Source organism: Molossus molossus, unplaced genomic scaffold (assembly GCF_014108415.1).
Source record: "Molossus molossus isolate mMolMol1 unplaced genomic scaffold, mMolMol1.p scaffold_m16_p_17, whole genome shotgun sequence".
Classification (NCBI taxonomy): domain Eukaryota; kingdom Metazoa; phylum Chordata; class Mammalia; order Chiroptera; family Molossidae; genus Molossus; species Molossus molossus.
Genome location: NW_023425352.1, coordinates 24,079,048 through 24,097,516, shown reverse-complemented (window position 1 = coordinate 24,097,516; position 18,469 = coordinate 24,079,048).

The following is an 18,469-nucleotide window of genomic DNA, read 5'->3' as shown; positions in this document are numbered from 1 at the left end:
TTAATCCTCACCTGAGGATATTTTTCTATTTATCTTCAGATAGAATGGGAAAGAAAGAAAGGGAGAGAGAGAGAAAAAAAATCCAAGTGAGAGAGACACATCGACTAATTGCCTCCCACACAAACCGGACCAGGGCTGGGGACCAAACCACAACCGAGCTAAACCGGCCAGGGCATGTGGTATACAGTGATACCTCGGTTCTCGAACGCCTCGGATTTCGACCAAATCGGTATTCGACCAGGAGATTCGAGAAACTTTTGTCTTGGAATCCGAACAAATATTTGGAACTCGAACTTCCGAGATGAGCCGAGTTGAGCCGAATGGCGTTCATTCGGCCCAGCGCGCCTTGCTTGCGTCATCAGTGTGAGTGCAGAGAGAGAGTCACGCTTTGTGGAGAGAGTCACGCTTTACACTGAATTTAACCCTTAGACATACTGTACACTTTTATTTCTTGTTGAGACTTATGTTTTTCTACATATTATATACAAATTAGGCCAGTAAATAGGCATTTTCTGGGGCTTGGAACGAATTAATCCAGTTTCCATTATTTCCTATTGGGTTTCATTGCTTCGGTTCTCGAACAATTTGGTTCTCGACCGTCCTCCTGGAACGAATTATATTCGAGAACCGAGGTATCACTGTACTTTTAAATTTGGCTCAGTGATTAGAGCATCGGCCCATGGACCAAAGAGTCTTGGGTTCGATTCCAGTCAAGGGCATGTACCTCGGCTACGGTTCGTCCCCGGCCCTGGTCTGGGTCATGTGGGAGGCAACCAGGCAATGTGTCTCTCTCACGCTGATATTTCTCTCTCTCTCTCTCTCTCTCTCTCTACCTCACTCATATTCTATCTGAAAATCAATGGAAAAATATCCTTGGGTGAGGATTTTTTAAAAAAAAGTATACCACAGGCATTTCCCCCCAGTACTGTTGTCAGCATATTTATCTTAACTAGAGTTTATTATTTGTTTACAGGGTCTTTTAGAAGTACCATTTTCCTCTTTTCTTGGCCAAAGACAATAATTCTTTTCTTCTCACTAATCTGTCTGAACCTGGTTAATCTTTTAAATTGTCACTTTTGAGGAATTTACAAGGTCTTCCTATTTTCATACACAGTGTTCAACAACTATTTATCAAGCCAAATGGAGTCAAATTCCCATGCAGCCTAAAAAATTTGACTCTACTGGGCAGGCTAATTATCTGATGCCCTTTAACCCAGTATTCTTTAAATATTTATTCTCTAATCCTGCTGGTGGCTGACAAGAGCATTTGCATTCTCTATTGTCCAAAGCAACTGGACTCCTATCCCAAAGCATTGACCCCACATAGGAAAAAATAAAATCCTGCAGATAACCTGACCATCAGACCTTGCATCTTAGAAGGAAATTCTCAGACTTATCTGAGAGACAGACAGACGGACAGACAGACAGACAGAGAGATGCTGACTCGAGGAAGGCTATAAACCATATTCTGTCTTGGAGGGGCATAAAATATACTAGTATATCAAAGACTGAGAAAATCCAGCGAAGAACCCGTTTTAATCTTCTTCTAAACTTGTTTGGCACAGCACACTTTTTTTTTAGGTCAAACTTCACATTTTTTAGACTGTTTCTCAACCCACTGATTCATAAATAGTCCTCAGGGCAGTCCTATCCATTCAAAATACTCTTTGCTCCCATAAAGCTCTTTCTGTCTAGAACTTGTTCCTTTTTTTATATGCTATTTCTTTTATCCATGATGGGTTCTCCTGTCTTTCCACACATTTAAATGCTTCCTACTCTCTGCTTCCTCTGAATGATGCCCTGCTCTCTAGCCTACCTCACCATTCAGCTCCTACAGGCTGGACATGTAAAAGGAAAAACCATGAGAGTGAACGTATTCATATTCAGAAAGAAGATAACATTTAAAAATGTGTATCATGCAACCCAGGAGTCCTTTAACAGAAAAATGGATAAACAGATGTGGTGTATACATACAATGGAATATTATTCCGCCTTTAAAAGAAAAGACAATCCGACATGTGCTACAACATGAATGAAACTTGAGGGCATCATGCTCTCGAGTCACAAAAAGACAAATACTATATAATTTCACTGCCACGAGGTATCAAGAGTAGTCAAGCTCATAGAAAGAAAAAGTAGAATGGTGGTTCCTAGGAGGTGGGGGAGGGGGAAATGGGTGCAGCTTCAATGAGATGATGAAAAAGTTCTGAAGCTGGATGGTGGTAAAGGCTGCACAACGATGTGAGTGTACTTAATGCCACAGAAATGTACCCTTAAAATGGTAAATTCTACATTATACATATATAGGTAAATATATTTTTAAAAATTTACATATATAATGTACATTTTACCACAATAAAAATATTGTTTTATATCTATGTCATAAAATGTGAGAGAGTGTGAAGGAAGATCTGGGAAACTTCAGTAATTTTTCATAAGCAGTATATCTACAAGTCTGGGCATACTTCACTAAAAGCCTCCTGGGAGCACAAACTATAAATGTTTACCCTGATAGATACTGATATGATACAACATAATAAATAATTTCTAATGCAGTATTTTGTGAGAAGATCTGAACCTGGGACACGGTGAGGACACTGAATGATAAGAACTGCTGTGCCTCCCACTTCCCCTCCTAGGTCTGTCCTCCGCCTTCTCCACCCTGCTCTGTGTTCCAGGAGGCTGACCCATAAGAACGGCATCCAGGGGTTGAGCATTGACCCCCGCACCAAGAAGTCGCCGTGTCAATTCCCGGTCAGGACACATGCCCAGGTTGTGGGCCAAATCCCCAGTGCGGGGCATGCAGCAGGCAGCCAATCTATGTTCTCTCTCATCCATGTTTTTATCTCTCTCCTCTCCCTTCCTCTCTCTCTAAAATCAATAAATAAAAAAATAAAAAAAGAACTGCATCCAGGGGCTCCCTTGCCTCTGGCTTCTAGTTGCTTCAGTCGATGCGCAACACCAGCACGAGATCTGAGGGCGGAGGGCAGTGAGGCTGCACTGCTCTACTACAGGCCACAGCTGCCATCAGAAGGCCCCCCCAAAACAGCTCCTCTCGAGTCAGGTAACCTCGCAGTCCCCTGCCCTCAGGCCTGGGCGGCTCTCCTGCTAGCTGTGGGGTATAATACAATTCCTTGTTATTTTCCCTAAACCCGCCCATTCCAGTTTAAGCAGGACCTCCTCAAATCACCCAGTTTTGGTGTGCTTTCTACATTCTGCTGGGCCCCTAATGGATACGTTCCACAGGATTTGGGGGATTTATGAGAACTATGCATGAAAAAAAAAAAGGGAGAATATAGAAAACTACAAAATTAGTTTCCTAAATCTACCAGGTTAGAGGTAAGAGCTGGAGATATAAATTTTGAAGGCTTTAAAAAATATTTAGAAAAATATTTATGCCTGGGTTTCCCCACACCCATCCCACCCCCCAAAATTAACCCCACTTTTGATAATTTGGTGCATAGACTCTAAATTCTTATTTTGAAATTCTGAGCAATCTACTTTACTACTAGAAAAGCAGGACACAATGTGCGAGAGTTTTGAAAATTTGCTATGTTCTTTCAAAAAGCAGTAATGACACCTACATTCTTCCCCTTATTGCCCAATTCATAGCGTAAGTCGAAATTCTAGACTTCCACAGGAAGATATCTGAAGGGATGTCCTTAACTGAACGGCAGACTGTGGCTTCCCCTTTCCTGTTTGCTCCTGAGAAGCGGGTGCTGGAGCAGCGGACTAGTCTCTGCCTCGCTAGGAAAAGCAGGGAAGGGGGTGCTCTTTGTGGGGACTCTGCAGTGTCGGTTCCTTCAGAGGAATATGCTTTCATGAGCATCTGGAAATTTCCAAATGTCTTGGAACTGAAATCTCCAGAAAACATTATTTTTTGGGAATGGAAATCCATTTTTTAAAATTTCAAGTCCTAGCAATGAGAATATTTAACCTCAAAAGCAACAGTATAGTTTTCTTATTCTTGACAACAGAGGGCTAAAAAGAACACTCTCTTGCCTTCGTGAGGAAAGATAAGAGGTGTCAGAAAATGAAGTCTAAATCTGTTTCAGGAAGGAAATGCAAAAAGCTAGGAAAACAGCATTTCCTTCTCCGGCTTATGAGGCTGGGGTTCCTTTTGGACAGAAGACCACCAGTCACTGACAGATGATTACTCAGAACGAGCACCGGGTGAGAGGAAACGTGGACCCACCTTGGTCATGCTCCCATACCCCATGAGGATGAGGGGTATGGCCTGGGCCCGAGTGTCCTCCTGCCTACTCGGCTTTCCTGACACAGCTGCACTGACTCACACGTGTACTTTGGTTACACAGGCTATGGGACGTAGGACTGTGAGAAAGAATGTAAAGCCTGCTCTGACTTAGGTGGGATGATCAGAGAAACTCGAGAAGAAAAGGAAAGGAATCTGCTATCATAAAATGTCTTATAATTTATATTAGATTTTGCTTCGTTCAAACATCCCAAGTTGAAGGCAGTAACTTCAGCAGATGGAATTGGAAATACGTCAGAGTTTCTGCCAGTCACGGAAGGGCCCTTCAGTCCTTTTCAGGATTTAAGCTGAACAGTCTTATCTAAAACACACACACACACACACACACACACACACACATATTTAAATTTAGGAAGTTTCAGGATTGACTCTTATGGTATAGCTGTTTTAACCAACTTAAGGACTCTACCTTCACCTCCCACCCCCATATTAAGCTGATGTTTTTAAGCTACTTTTTAAAAATTTGCATGTAAATCTCTACATCAATTTTGACTTTTTGACAAAAGTGCACTGATGGAGGAAGGTCCTAAGGCTAAGGTCCCAAGACCTACCAAATTTGAGGAAATTTACATTAAAGAAACATTTTCAAATGGGTGAACTTAAGAATTGCTTAAGTACCCTCTCAGATTCACATTTCTTTTTTTTTTCTTTATTGATCTCAGAGAAAGAGGAAGGGAGGGGGAGAGAGAGAAAGAAACATTGATGAGAGATAACATCAACTGGCTGCCTCCTGCATGTCCCCCACTGGGGACTGGGCCCACAACCTAGGCATATGCCCTGACCGGGAATCGAACCAGTGACCTCTTGGTGCATGGGTGGATGCTCAACCACTGAGCCACATCGGCCGGACTCAGAGTCACATTTTTTATGCATGAATCTCAATTATGGGAGGAAATTTAAGAATCAGTGACTCATAGGTAAATACCCTGGACATGTCTGAGCTAAGTAACTTAGTGACACATTAAAATTAACAGTTCCCCTATGCTACCTACGTAACAATGCCCAGATCATACATATGATAGCAGTTGCAGAAGTGCAGAGTAAGGTGAAACTTCAGGGTGAGGCTGCATATAGCAAGGAGCACAACAAGCATGTGAAAACAGGCAGTTTAGGACAGTTTCCAGGAAAGGCCAAGAATGGTTATTGCCAGTGTTTCAAGCAATGAGGATAAATGTTACAGAGATCTGCGAGATAGGCATCTTGCTTCTTTTCTTTATCTGTTTTAAGTACAAGCTAGTTTTTCTGCTAAAGAAAAAGATTTAAAAAGACATGACAATGCCCTGGCCGGTTTGGCTCAGCAGTTACAGTGTGGACCTGCGGATATTTCTCTCTCTCTCCTCCCCTCTCTCCCTCCCGCTCTATCTGAATATAAGTGCAAAAATGTCCTCAGGTGAGGATAAAAAAAAAAAAGACAAGTTTCTCTACTCCTTGGCCTATCTTACAGTATCAAAGTATTCTTGATATGTTAAAAGAATCAGGAAAGGAATCCAGAAAAGTAAAGATTCGGAGGGAGAAACATAGGGAAGGAAAAAAAAAAAACTGAGAAAAATAGGGGGCAAAAAATAACTCCATCCTCCGCATGGGTGATTTAGATCGTTTTAAGGAGCACCCACATCCAAGCACCATGGAAAACAGGGACCAGTAGCTTTGTACAAAGGACAAAAAATAAAACTTGCCACTCACAGAAAGTAGGAAAGAAACATGGAAGGAAAACGTGTATATGGAATCTTCCAGTTTCTATTCACATAAACCAGAGTTATGCCAAACACAGCAAACCCAATGAATGGCAGATTCCTTAGACAATGTCATGAGAAGGATTTAATGTCTAAATCAGGATGTTCAAAACTAAAATTCAACAACAGAAAGGTTTGCCTGATATAAGAGATCTCTGACAGAAGAGGAGGGGCAACAGTATGATGTAAAGAAAATAATATATCTACACAGATAACAGATATATAGGGCTATTTAAATTTTCCATTTTTCTTGTCTCAGTTTTGATAAGTTATATTTTTCGAGAAATTTGTCCATTTAATTCAAGCTTAAATTTGCTGGCATAAAGTTGTTCACAGTATTCCTTTATTAACCCTTTAATATCTGTATGATCTATAGTAATATTGGAAATTTGTGTTTTCTCTCCTTTTTCCTTAGTCTTGGTAGGGGGTTATCAATTTGTTTATCTTTTCCAAGAACCAACTTTTGGTTTTGTAAAATGTCTACTGTTTTTCTGTTTTCTATTTCACTGATTTCTTCTATTATTGTTATTTCTTCCTTCAACTTTAGGTTTAATTTTTCTTCTTTTTCTCATTCCTATAAATATTTATATAACAGATTTTAAACCCCTCTTCTTTTCTGATATACGCATCTAAAGGTATGAATTCCCTTTAAATACTACTTTAGCTGCGTTCCACAGATTCTAATGTAGTGCTTTCTCTTTTATTCAACCAAAAATTTTTTCTAATTTTCCATGTGATTTGTTCTTTTAACTCTATGTTATTTATAAATGTGTTATTTACTTTGCAAATATTCCAAATATCCAAAGATCCTTCTGTTATCCAGTTTAATTCTGCTGTGGTCAGAAAACATACCTTGTATTATTTTAATTATTTTAAATTTATTGCCATGTTTCATGCTCTCAGTGAGTGCTCTATGTATACTTGAAAAGAATTTATATTGTGCAGTTGTTGAGAATAGTGTTCCACAATTATCAGTTAGGTTAAGGTGATTGATGGCATGATTCGGATCATATATATACTTGCTGATTTTTTAATCTATATCAGTACTGAGAAGGGGGTGTTAAATATCTAATTCTTAAAGGGATTTTTTCTCTTTAATTCTATCAGTTTTTGCTTCATGTATTTTGAAGCTCTGTTATTAGGTTAAATGCACATTTAGAATTTTTATATCATCCTGATGAATTAACCCTTTTATCATAATAAAATGTCCTTCTTTATCTCTGGTAATGCTTCTTACCTTGAAGTCTACTTTTTCTGACATTATACAGCCATACCAGCTTTTTTGCTTATTGTTTGCATAGTATATTTTTTAAAATATATTTTTTATTAATTTTTTAGATAAAGAGGGGGAGAGAGATAGAAATATCGAGAGAGAAACATCGAATGGCTGCCTCCTGCATGCCTCATGCTGGGATCGAGCCTGCAACCTGGGCATGTGCCCTGACCAGAAATTTTTTATTTTATTTTATTTTATTTTTTTATCCTCACCCGAGGACATTTTTCCATTTCTTGTTCAGATAGAGTGGGAGGGAGAGAGAGGAAGAGAGAGAGAGAGAAACATCGATGTGAAGGGACACATCAAGTGGCTGCCACCCACACGACCAACCAGGGCCGGGGACAAACTGCAACCGAGGTACATGCCCTTAGCGGGAACCGAACCCGGGTCTCTCTGTACCGCAGGCCGACGCTCTAACCGCTGAGCCAAACCGGCCAGGGCTGACCAGAAATTGAACTAATGACCTCTTGGTGCATAGGACATTGCTCAATTCACTGAGCCATACCATCTGGGCTCTTTTTCTATTTTTTTAACTTTCAACATAATCTATGTCTTTATATTTAAAGTGCATCTCTTTTTTTTTACCCTGGCCGGTTTGGCTCAGCGGTTAGAGCATCGGTCTGCAATCCAGAGAGACCCGGGTTTGGTTCCCACTAAGGGCGTGTACCTCGGTTGCAGTTTGTCCCTGGCCCTGGTTGGGTCGTGCGGGTGGCAACCACTCCATGTGTCCCTTTCACGTCGATGTTTCTCTCTCTCTCTCCCTTCCACTCTATCTGAACAAAAAGTGGAAGAATGTCCTCTGGTGAGGATAAAATAAATAAATAAATAAAGTGCATCTCTTTTTTTAATATATTGGACATAAAACACTGTAAGTTTAAGGTGTACAACATGATGATTGGATACACCTCTATACCATGAAATGATTAACATAATAAGGTTAGTAACCATATCCATAACCTCACATGATTACTTTTTTTTCTTTTTTTGGTGGCAAGAACATTTAAGATCTATTCTCTTATCAGCTTTCAAGTACATTATACAGTATTGTTAAATATGATCACTATGCTATATATTAGACACCCAGAACTTATTCATCTTATAACTGAAAGTTTGTACCCTTTGACCAACATCTCCCCATTTCTCTTTATATTTGGTTTTTAGCAGGTGACTATAATGTGCGTAGGTATAGTTTTATTCATACTTATACCCCATTTGAGGTTCACTGAGTTTTTAGGATCTGTGGGCTGATGTTTTGTTTTGCTTTAAAAATGTTTTTTTCTTTATTGATTTTAGAGACAGAGTAAGGGAGAAGGAGAGATAGAAACATCAATGAGAGAGAACATTGACTGGCTGCCTCCAGCATTGCCCCCACTGGGGACTGGACCCACAACCTGGGTATGTGCCCTGACAGGGAATCGAACCAGCGACATCTTGGGTCGAAGCTCAAACACTGAGCCACACCAGCCGGGCCAGTTAATCTTTATTTCAGCTACAGTACTTTTCAGTCCTAGAATTTCCATTTGGCTCTTTTTAATAGTTCCATTTCTCTACTGAGGCTTCCCCATCTATTCATTCATTATGTTCATCTCTTCTTTTACATATTTACAACAGTTGTTATAAATTCCTTGTGTGCTAAATCCATCATCTGGGCCATTGCATCATGTGTTGTATCTTTTCCTCTATAGTATGGGTCATATTTTAGCTTATTTGCCATATTTTTCCTTCTTTGTATTCTAGTAAATGTTACTGTATGCTACACATATGGATAATATGTTGCAGATGGTCTGGATTACATTGATTCCTTCAATGAATGTTGAACTTTTGGTTTGACAAGCCATTAAATTACTGGAAGATCCTCTTGATCCTGTTAGGCTTGGTTCTATGCCATATAGGGTGGGTCTATTTTGGTTTTGTCCTCAGGTCTGGCCCTTATTCAAGGATGTTATCATTCTTAAAGTTGTCTTATCTGGAGTCTAAAATGAATGCCTTAAGCCTGGCCCGTGTGGCCCCGTAGATTGAGCATCATCCCATGGACTGAGAGGTCCCAGTTCAATTTCTGGTCAGGGCACATGCTGGGTTGTGGGCTCAATCCCCAGTGGAGGGGAAGGGGGCGTACAAGAAAACATATTTTAAAACATAAATAACATCAATAAAAACATATTTTAAATGAATGCCTTAGGAGCCTATCAAGGTATCTCACTCTGATTGGTCTAGAACTCCAACATTTCTGAGCACAGCCTCGGGTGTCTCTGTTCAGCTCTCAGCTCCACATTAGCCACTCTGTGTCAGACCTGACAGTCTTGCCTCATGTATGGCACACCCAGCTCTTGGCCAAGTTGGCCAAGGACTTGAGGTATATCCCCAAGCAAATTCCTGCCCCTGCATCCATTGGCTGCTCCTCTTTTACCCTGTCCTACAAATCTCAGCCATCTCACTAGTCCCAGACTCTGATATCTGCCTCCTCAGTTCAGTAAGATCATTGCTTTCACTTGCTCCATGTCCCTAGGCTGTAGTTGGGAAAATGCTTCAGGCAGAGAGTTGGGGTGACTATAGGGCTCATCCGGTGTTTCCTTTCTCTCAAGATCACACCCCTGTACTGCCTGTTGCTCAATGCCTGAAAAAAGTTGCCTCACATATTTTTCCCAGTTTTATAGTTGTTTAATTTACAGTGAGAATATCAGTCTAATAATGGTTACTCCATGAAAGACAGAAGCATTTCATAATAAGTTTTATTTGTAAATGTTTCATATTAAGTTTCTTGGGTACACAGATTAAAACTTCTGTATATGTGAATGGTAGGTTTTTCCATAATATTAGGAAGCAGCCACTGTAGCCTAAAGACACAGCTGTTCCTCCAGTTTTCTAGAACCATGTAGAGCTAGGAATCTCTGATACTGCTGGGTACAGGGAAGAAAGAAAAGTTTCAATGATACCTAAAATTAAACTTTCTTTTTTTTTTCTTTTCAGGGTTTTTTATTTTATTCTTAAACAGCCACATGTATTTACCTGTTGGGACTGCATAGCTTCCCAAACTTTGGAAACAGGATACTTCCACTCTTATTTTCTTTCTTTCTTTCTTTCTTTCTTTCTTTCTTTCTTTCTTTCTTTCTTTCTTTCTAATTTTTTTATTTTAGAGAGAAGGGTGGGGCAGACAGAGACAGACATTGATTTGTCATTCTACTTATTTATGCATTCATTGGTTGATTCTCCTATCTGTCACACTAAAGAGCCCTGACTGGGGATCGAACCCGCAACCTTGGTGTATTGGGACGATGCTGTAACCAACTAAACTACCTGGCCAGGGCTCATTTTCATTTCTTCACTGAGGTTTGGATGGCACTTGTGTTTTACCACGGTGACCAACACCCCTTCTCTCCCCTTCACAGAGACATGGCATCACTGAAGTTTCTGCAGCATGACCTGGCATTGAAACTGAACTTTATTGAGCTAAAGGTCCTGACAGTGCTGAACAGATAACACTTTCTTGGCTTTGAAAATTTTAAATAGGCTGTAATACTCAGTTCATTTGCTGCTGTGCCTTGGGGCTCCTCAGTGGAAGGTTCAGGCACCATAGCCCTGACTTAGATTCCCAGGGTTAGCAGTGTCTGGGTTGACTATCAGTTAACAGTGAAAGCACAGAGCGTGGACATGTCTTGCTATTCATTCATCCATCAGCCAGCTTAGAGTTTTCAGTGTCTGCTCAGTGCCCGGTGCTGTGCTTGGACACCATCCAGGGGCTGACAGTGAACAGCGAACTCCTCCCAAGAAGCTTCCAGGCTGTTGGAGGAATTACAAAATTTGGAAGTGATGCATTCAGGCAGGGCCAGCAAACTTAAGGTAAGGGGCCAGGCAATTCATATTTTAGGCTTTGCAGACCATGCAGTATTTGTAACTGTCAGTCAGCCCCAAAACCGTAGTGGGAAGCAGCCACGGGCAATGCGTAAACCATGGGTATGGCTGTGTGCTAGTAAAACTATTTACAGAAGCCCAAGTGGATCAAATCTGGCTCCTGGGTCCCAGTTTGTGCAACCCCTGCAACAGGGGTGTAATTAAAGTGTGGAAGCAGCAGCTAAAACCTCCTGGGGACCCCAAAACCTATTACAAAGGTGGCAATGTGCTTGAATAGGTAAAATATGAGTTAGATAAATCAAGATATATTCAATGTTTTTATACCACAGTGCTGTGAGTTAAAATTCATACTGGTAACACTGGGTTAAAATAAGTCAAGAATCAGTGAATCACTGTAACTCACAATCCCCCCTCCCCCAGTCCTCTAACATCCTTGACATATACTGATAATTTTTAGTCATTCACAAACCAATGTCCATTCACATCTGTGTTCATGCAAGGTTCAGCTATTTCTTGTGCATATAATATATACTCTGTAGATCAAATTGCTATTCAAAATCTTCCCCTTCCTGTAACAGAATTATGTAGCCATACCCTTTGCTGTATAATTATGTAGTGCCTCCCACTGTGGGCAGAGTGAACTTCCCTGAAACATTTTGTTGGACTTGGCAATGTGACTTGAGAAATGAAGTGACAATAGAGGTGACATGAGCAGAAGCTTTAAATCACATTTTATGGTTTAGCCTGTCCCCTTGTTCTCCTACAACTTACCATAAGAAGAGCAGGCCTTGGGAAGTCACTGTCCCTTCAGCCTGTGCCCCCAGAAGGAAGAAAAGGAGATAAAGACTTGAAACTGAATGGAAGCCTACAAAAGTCTGCCTGGCCCAGACTAGATCAACCAAACTGCGACCAGTCTTCAGACCTATAAAAATGAAGCAAATGGTTGTTGCGATAAGTTTTTGAGATTTTGTAATAACTTGTTGTATAGCCAAAAAAAAAAAAAATCCAATATAGATGTTGGATGTTTTGACTGGAATAGATGGCTGAATACCTCACCCTTCCATTAAACACATACGTTACCCTGGCCAGTATGGCTCAGTTAATTGGGCATCGTCCTGTGCATGGAAAGGTTGTTGGTTCAATTCCTTGTCAGGGCACATGCCAGGGATGCAGGGATTGATCTCCAGTAGGGGGCGTGCAGGAAGAAGCTAAGGATTGTGCTCTCACATCAATGTTTCTCTCCCTCTCCCTTCCTCTCTCTCTAAAAATCAATTTAAAACCCTTAAACACACACACATACACACACACATAAATCATCACCTAGATAAAATTCTATTTATCTTTTTTTTGTGTGTGTGTGTGTGTGTGTGGTATGTGCCCCTAGCAGGAACCGAACCCAGGATTCTCTGGTCTGAAGGCCTACGCTCAACCACTGAGCCAAACTGGCCAGGGCCTATTTATCTTTTAAGATCCAATTTAAATGATACCTCCTCTGTGAAGCCTATAAGATTAGTCCTTATCCCCTGTATGCCCTACAGGGCAGGGATTCTTTTTGCCTAATTTATTCACTGATGTCTATCAAGCACTTACAGCACTACCTGATACATAGAAGGCCCTCCATAAATATTTGCAGAATGAATGATTTAACACTGAACTACTTTAAGTTAAATATCAAAATATATATTCCCATTCCCAGTGATCATGCTACTCTTTCCCACAGAGCTGTACAGGGTCTCATGGGCCTAACTTCCAGGTTAGGAATGTTGGACTTTGATTTTTAGGCACTTGGAAGCACCCACAATGTTTGAGTAGGAAAGTATAATGGTTAGAATTAGAACTGGTTGCAAGTGACTGAGAACCCAAAATAAAAAGGAAAAAAGAAAAATGTGCTTAGATGTATGTATACATATATAATTTTTTTTTTCTGATAAAGATAAAGGTAGTCTAGCCTGGCTGGTGTGGCTCAGTGGTTGAGCATCGGCCCATGCACCAAGAAGTCGCCGGTTTGATTTGAGGTCAGAGCACATGCCCAGGTTGTGGGCCCAATCCCTAGGGGGGGCATGCAGGAGGTAGCCAATCGATGTTCTTTCTCATTGATATTTCTAACTCTCTCTCCTTCTTACTTCCTCTCTCACTAAAATCAACAAAGAAAAAAATTTTTTTTTAAAAAAGATAAAGGTAGGCCCTTGCCGGTTTGGCTCAGCGGTTGGAGCGTCAGCCTGCGGTACAGAGAGACCCGGGTTCGGTTCCCGCTAAGGGCATGTACCTCGGTTGCAGTTTGTCCCCGGCCCTGGTTGGTTGTGCGGGTGGCAGCCACTCGATGTGTCCCTTCATGTCGATGTTTCTCTCTCTCTCTCTCCCTCCCGCTCTATCTGAACAAAAAATGGAAAAATGTCCTCGGGTGAGGATAAAAAAAAAAGATAAAGGTAGCCTAAAAGATTTCATTCTGATTGTTTTTCTTCATATCATATTTTAGAAACAGGTTTCTTGAGTTATAATTCACATACTATACAATTCATTTAAAGTGTACAACTCATAGGTTTTAGTATATTCACAACTTCAACACTATCAATTTTAAAACATTTTCATCATCTTGAAAAGAAACTCCATTTTCATTAGCAGTCACTTCCCATTTCTTCCAATAGCCACCCCCCTTCAGGTCGAGGCAACCACTAATCTACTTTCTGCCTCTATACATCTGCCTTTTCTGGACATTTCATGTACATGAAATCATACACTATGTGGGTCTTTTGTGACTGGTACTTTCACTTGGCATAATGTTTTCAAGGTCGTCACACCATTCTGAAATATAAATATGATCAGCTTAAAACATATATAATAATTCAGAGCACACATTACAAAGCCAGACTGCTTGGATTTTTATGCTAGCTCCAAACCTTATCAGAGTTAAATGATTTGAGGCAATGCATTTAACTTCTCTGTGCCTTCATTTCCCCATCTGTAAAAGAGGTTTCCTAACACGACTTGCCTCATTAGGTCATAGTAAAATTTAAGTGAGTAAAAATATGCAAAGCACTTGGAATAGTACCTTACGCACAGTTAACTATATATAAGTGCTGTTGTATTAGAGAGGGGGATTGTGGACAGTCTCAAAATATATTTTGTAGCTTTGTGATGTGTGTTGGTATATCACAGATTTGAACATGAACATCTCAGGAGGGGAAAATGGGAATGACTGCTGAGAATGGGTTTCCCTTCAAAGCAATGCAAACATTCTAGAATTAGACAGTGGTGATAGTTGCACTATTTTATGAATATACTAAAAAAAAACAACTCGCCCTGGCCGGTTTGGCTCAGCAGTTAGAGTGTTGGCCTGCAGTCTGGAGAGACCTGGGTTCGGTTCCCGCTAAGGGCACGTACCTCGGTTGCAGTTTGTCCCTGGCCCTGATTGGGTCGTGTGGGTGGCAGCCATTCGATGTGTCCCTTTCATGTCGATGTTTCTCTCTCTCTCTCTCTCTCCCTCCCACTCTATCTGAACAAAATATCAAAAAATGTCCTCGGGTGAGGATTAAAAAAAAAGAAAGAAAGAAAGAAACCGACTCAGTCACATACTTTAAAGGGGTAAAGGTTATGCTATGTGAATCATATCAATTTTTTAAAAGAGTATCTCTGTTTCAGAAATTGTTATATTTCAAGCAAAACAGTGAAGGCATACATGAATATTCGGCCTTGAAAAAACCTAGAAGTCGCCCTGGCCGGTTTGGCTCAGCGGTTAGAGCGTCGGCCTGTGGTCCTGAGAGACCCGGGTTCGGTTCCCGCTAAGGGCGCGTACCTCGGTTGCAGTTTGTCCCCGGCCCTGGTTGGTTGTGTGGGTGGCAACCACTCGATGTGTCCCTTCGCATCGATGTTTCTCTCTGTTCCTCTCTCTCCCTCCCACTCTACCTGAACAAAAAATGGAAAAATGTCCTCGGGTGAGGATTAAAAGAAAAAAAAAAAAAAACCTAGAAGTCATAATAGCTTACCTATTCTACCCTCCACCCCTACCTCGTGAATTTTTCCTGCACTTCAAGTTTTAAAAATGTTCTGCACTAGCGTTTTATACCTGCTATGAGCTGGGAATAGGGTAGATAATACAGTGTTTGATTACATGGACTTCCACTGGGCTGGTATATGTAAAAGGTCAAACTTAAGAAGAGAAATCATATTTGCTATTAAGTTGTATTAAGTAATAACTATACTCCTAACAGTTAAGAGCTCAGATTCTAAAGTCAGAGAGAATTAGGGGCAGTTGTTGTCTCTGCCTTTTCTCAAGCTGGGTGCCCTTGGGCAAGTTACTTAAAGCCCTGTGAACCTTAGTTTCCTCATCTGTAAACTTAAGAAAAGTAATCGTAATTAACTTCATAGGCAGTTACAAGGATTACATTTGATAATATGGGTGAAGCATGTAATACAGTTCCTGGCAAACAGTAAGCACTCAGTAAATGTTGGTTATGAGAAAGGTCTGATGACAATAGAGGAGGAGGAGGAGGAGGTGAGGGGGGAGTGGGGAGAAAGATGGGAGAGGAAGAGGAGGAGGAAGACTATCATCATCATCCAGACTCATTGTAACATAAATAATACAGATGAGGCAGCAACTTCTGGGTGGGGCTAATTGCTCAAAACTGCTATTGTCTTCTTGAGAGGAAAGGGGAGTAATGTAATTCTGTGGTTACTGGACACAAGGACAAAGCAATTGACATCCCCCCTCTACTCAAAGCTCTAAATGAGCTGTGGATTCACAACAGACCCACAAGGATTTGGCAGCAGTTTACAAATGAGATCCCCGAATATGGGTCCAAGAAAACCTTTGCCAAAAGCCTTCCAGGGATAGAAGAAGGATATGAAATTAATTGATTTACTCTTCTAAAAAAATTATCCCATACTTCTAGGAAAACCATTGGCACTACTGCTAAATCCTTAAAATGCATCAATCTTGTAAAAAATTGTGTTTTTTTACAAACAATTTACACATTTGAAATTTACACATTTGAGATTGCCAGTGTTCTGCTTGAGGCTCTTGGCCATCTCTTCTTTGGGACTACTGTGACAGCTTCCTAAATGGTTACCTACCAGTCTCATCCCCCTCTGTTCCACACTGCAACTAGATTCTTAAGTACAAAACCTCATAATTCTCTACGGCTTGAAGTTCCACAGGGCTTCCCATCCATCACTTGTGGTTAATTACAACTGAAACACCTTTGCAGATCATACAAAGCTCATCATGACCTGGTTCTTGCCTCATTCCTGAACACTCTCCACCTACATACACCCTGAGCTCTAGCCTCACCAAAATACTGGCAGTCCTCTGCAAGGCACAGCTTTACAATACAACACAATCACATCTACAGACTGCTTTTCACCCACATTATCTCACTGTGCGGTTGCTACCTGTGATTGGGTATGAATATGCAGTGCCTATTTTTATGAACTGATCACTGCAAGGAAGAATAAGCAACATACCAGCAAATCACCTCTGGTTAATACTTTTATTGTGGATAATAATTATATTTTAATTTTTAAACATTCAGAGACACCAGAAGAACCAAGCCTGACTCTCATTTATGGAATATAAGAATGGACAGACTGGTAAAATTTAACACAATTTTCATTAATTTACTGTCATCAATGCCTTTACTTAAAGCAAACAAATTACTTAAAATAACCAATTAGCCTCATAATAAAAGCAGAAGTAGGGTTTTAATAAGTTTATTTTTTAAATATGTTTATTGATTTTTTTTTTAGAAAGAGATAGAAACATCAATGTGAGAAAGATACATTTAATAAATGTATTTCTCATTCTGCATTAGAGTTTTAGCCCTGGTTTAGTAGGCATTTGGTTTTATTTATTTATTATCCTCACCTGAGGACATTTTTGAATTTATCTTCAGATAGAGCGGGAGAAAGAGAGGAAGGAAGAGAGAGAGAGAAACATCGATGCGAGAGAGACACATCAACTGGCTGCCACCCACAAGACTCCAACCGGGGCCGGGGACAAACCGCAACTAAGGTACATGCCCCTAGCGGGAACCGAACCCAGGAGTCTCTGGTCCACAGGCCGATGCTCTAACCGCTGAGCAAAACTGGCCAGGGTTAAGTATTTGGTTTTAAAACCAGATGAAAGTACTGACATTGAAATACTTTATTCTTACAACCTTCAAATCACTAAGTAAATCCAGACATAGATTCACACTTTAACAATTTTCATTCTCACTACCCTGCAGAACTATCACAGTTGACTAACAGGTCAAGGCAGCAAGGCCAAAAAAAAGAAGAAAATTGGTTCTCTTCATGTCTACAGTGGTCCACATATTATAATGACTGAACAACATCTACAAAGTGGCAGCAAAAAGAATAGGTAACAAAAACCATGGGTTTGAGCCCTGGCTGGTTTGGCTTAGCAGTTAGAGCACTGATCCATGGACCAAAGGGTCATGGGTTCAATTCCCAGTCAAGGGCACATACCTGGGTTGCAGATCTGATCCGCAGCCCAGGTCATGGTTGTGATATCATTGTGCATCTCTCATATCGATGTTTTTCTCTCTCTCCCCTTCCTTCCCTTCCACTCTATCTAAAAATCAATGGAAAAATTTCCTCAGGTGAGGATTAACCAAAAAAAGAACAATGAGAGAACAATAATAAAAAAATAAAACTATGGGTTTGAAAAACATAGGTATTGGCATTATGCTCCATAGTCTAGCTAGCTGTTCAATTATACAGGACCCCACCAAGCACTAACAAAAGTCTGGTTTTCATGTAAACTCATTCTCCTCTTACCTGACCCTCCAGGGATTCTGTTTCCTGATAAGCAGATCTAAACTGTAAGACAATAATATCCCAAGGAGGTCCTGGCACTGAGCCCAGCAATCCTTAAAGCAACAAACGCTGTCTAAAAGACGAAAAGCAGACGACTCGCTCGCTTCTCAACTCTCTGCCCTAACGCAAGGGAACATGAAGATGCCTTGCCAAGTCAAAGCTACAGAATTCATTCGGAGGCAAAAATGTTCTGAAATAGGGATGGTCTGTTGTTAATAATGTCATTCCCTGACACCTGGGACATTTTGGAAGACTCAGAAATGACCTCTGAGGCAGACTAAGCTATGTGGGTCAGTATAGCCCTTCTATTTATAGAAGCTGAATAACTTGGAACCCCCTGTAGTGGTCGATTCAGATGAAAAAGTAAGTTAACTCACCACAGGTCAAAAAAGTTTTGTCAAAAGTCATTTTAAAAAATCCAGAATGTGGGAAACAAAAGTCCAGTTTCTTTAACAAATAAACTATAATCAAAACATGAAAATTAGCCCTGGCCAGTTTGGCTCTGCGGTTAGAGCGTCCGTCTGC